Source organism: Myotis lucifugus, unplaced genomic scaffold, assembly GCF_000147115.1.
Source record: "Myotis lucifugus unplaced genomic scaffold, Myoluc2.0 scaffold_215, whole genome shotgun sequence".
Taxonomy (NCBI): domain Eukaryota; kingdom Metazoa; phylum Chordata; class Mammalia; order Chiroptera; family Vespertilionidae; genus Myotis; species Myotis lucifugus.
The window spans coordinates 153484-155950 of record NW_005871263.1 but is presented as its reverse complement, the minus strand read 5'-3'; the positions used below and the strand labels follow the sequence as shown (position 1 = coordinate 155950).

The 2467-nt window shown below is 44.1% G+C and overlaps 1 long non-coding RNA gene across 1 annotated transcript; it reads right to left on the bottom strand.

Annotated features, from left to right (window-relative positions):
* Positions 1 to 321: 321 nt before the first annotated feature.
* Positions 322 to 2127, bottom strand: LOC111827757. Its single transcript, XR_002831484.1, has 2 exons — positions 1995 to 2127; positions 322 to 1854 (listed from the first exon to the last, which is right to left on the bottom strand). It is a non-coding gene; the product is annotated as an uncharacterized LOC111827757 (long non-coding RNA).
* Between the last annotated feature and the right edge of the window lie 340 nt (positions 2128 to 2467).

Below are 2467 nucleotides of genomic sequence, written 5' to 3'. Positions count from 1 at the left end.
AGGATTTGAATGGGTTCATCTACTAGTACAATCACCAGCCTGATGGGCATTTTTCAGAATAAGTGGCATGAAGTCCAGTTTCTGCCTCAGATTCCTGGGATTCCTCGTTGTATTTGGGATAGGATATTACAATCCAGAAATCATCGTCCGGTTGTGTTTTCAAGCCTCCATACTTCCCTGTGAGTGTGGGGAGACCCATGGGATATAATCCACACACCTCAGACCAAGAAGGGTTTTTTCCAAGGCTGGCTACAGTTCCCAGGCCAACTCTGCCCCGAGCTAAGAATGGTTTTTACATTTTTAAATGGTTGAGAAGCAATCGAAAGAGTATTGTTTTTATGACACGTGCAAGTTACATACATTCAGGTTTCGGTGTCTATAAAGAGAGTTCTATTGGAACCCAGCTGTCACTACCACTTACTAAGTGATGTCCTTGTCTGCTTTCATTCCACAGCACGGAGCTGAGCAGTCCCCTACGTGAGGCCCAGAAAGATGAAAATACTCACTCTCTGCCCCTTTTCAGGAAGAGTTTGCTAATTCCTGCTCTGGATACTAAAGATCTTGGTGGAGTTTTCTTTATATTTTTCCTTTCATTTTTTAAAAAAAGATCGTAATTATCCTGATAATTTGCAGGCGTAGACTCAGATCAAATGGACTTTCCTTGGGAAGCGGCGGCAGGCGGGGATTAGCGGCCATGCAGGGGCGTTCGAGTGAAAGATTCCTCTTAGGTGAATTTAGGGAACAAAGGCCCGTGGTCAATGATTTCTGTGGGTATAAAGTAAAAGGGGGGCTGAGTTCTTTTGTCAGTTTTGCAGCACAAATCATACAGTTACTGAATACCCTCGGTCGCAGCAGTTTTCTTTTAATGCTTAACTCCGTGACCTCACAAAAATAATTGCTGGGAAGCAAATTTACTTAGCCCTGCGCCTTTATTTGCTGGCCGAGGGGCTCAGCCCGTAGTCATATTGTTTATGGAAATGTGAGAGGGGGCGGGGAGGAGAAAGAACACAATTTGGCCGGAGAAGATGGATGAATTGAAAGGATTCGAGGGATTTTGTCTTTGCTTTATAATTGGAGTCAGGATCTCCCTGCCCGTTACCCTTCCTTTGCAGACGTGAAATCTCCCCGGCTCCTCCCGCCCCAAGTCCTAGCAAGCGCTTTCTCACTGGGCTGGCATCTGGCTTTTAAAACCCTGTCGTTTTTATAATTATGATGAATATTACGACTGGTCCAGTGAATAGGCTTTTTCAAATTCTGAGAATGTCTTTCGCCGGAAAGGAAAAAAAAAAAAAGTTGATGAAAAATGATGAGTATGCCTTCGGGGCGGTTGTGACTTGTTGTTTGATTTAAGTCCACAAGAATTCTCACTTCGGGGGCGCCCATCAGCCGTGGCTCGCAATCTGCCTTGGAATTTTACTTTGAGAAATGGCAGATTGTATCTTGGAAGAAACCTCCGCAAATAACCTCACTCTGTCCCAAACCCTCACTCTAGAAAACAGATGAGCCCGTGTTTACAGCAGGGATCACACTCAGCGATTTAGGGATTGCCTTGGTGGGCAACAGAATAGGGACACCTCCCAGCCCTTTAATTTTGTAAAGTTAAAACCTGCCTTGGCTGCGGCTGATAGAAAAAAAATATGAGTATAAAAAAAATGAAAGCAAAAGTTAGCAGGCCACACCCGGTTAGTTGGGGAAGCCGCTCCGAAGGCACTATGGAGCTTGGCTTCCTTAGGAAAATACTTAACCAGCCGATCAGTCCAACCATCTGATAACTGCTTATCTGCTCTAATGCGATTGAGATTCCTTTCGATGGCTCTTTGCATTCCACTCACAAAGCTCATCTTAGGTAAGCACCTTGAGAAGAAACAAAAATTCATGTGTCTCAGCTTCTGCATTCATGGAATTTTCTTTTCACAATGGAAGGAAACAAGTTAAGCTGGGGGGCGGGGGGTGGGGGTGGGGGGGTGAATGGGGGTGCTCAGAGAATTGAATACCTTTAAAAGGGAGGGCCCAGTGTTCAATTCGTGTGGAGTGCCCACACAAAAAAGGTGAAGCACTTGTTTCTGGCTAACGGTTGAGAAACCACCAAAAAAAAGATTATTTCATGATGCCAGAAAACTCTGTCAATCCACACGTCAGTGTCCATAAAGAGACTTCATTGGAATGCAGTTTCCAGCCTCTGGAGCTAAAATAGCAAAGAGATCTTACAGGAGAGGGAAACACAGAAGAGGAATTGGCTACTCTAGTCTCCATTTTTATTTATTTTTAATTTTTTAAAATTTATTGAGTTTAGAGAAACATCGATTTGTTGTTCCCCTTATTTATGCATCCATGGGTTGACTCTTGTATGTGCCCTGACTGGAGATGGAGCCTGAAACCTTGGCATATCAGGACAACGCTCTAACCAACTGAGCTACCGGGCCAGGGCCTCTCGTCTCCATTTTTTAAAAAATATGTTTTTATTGAT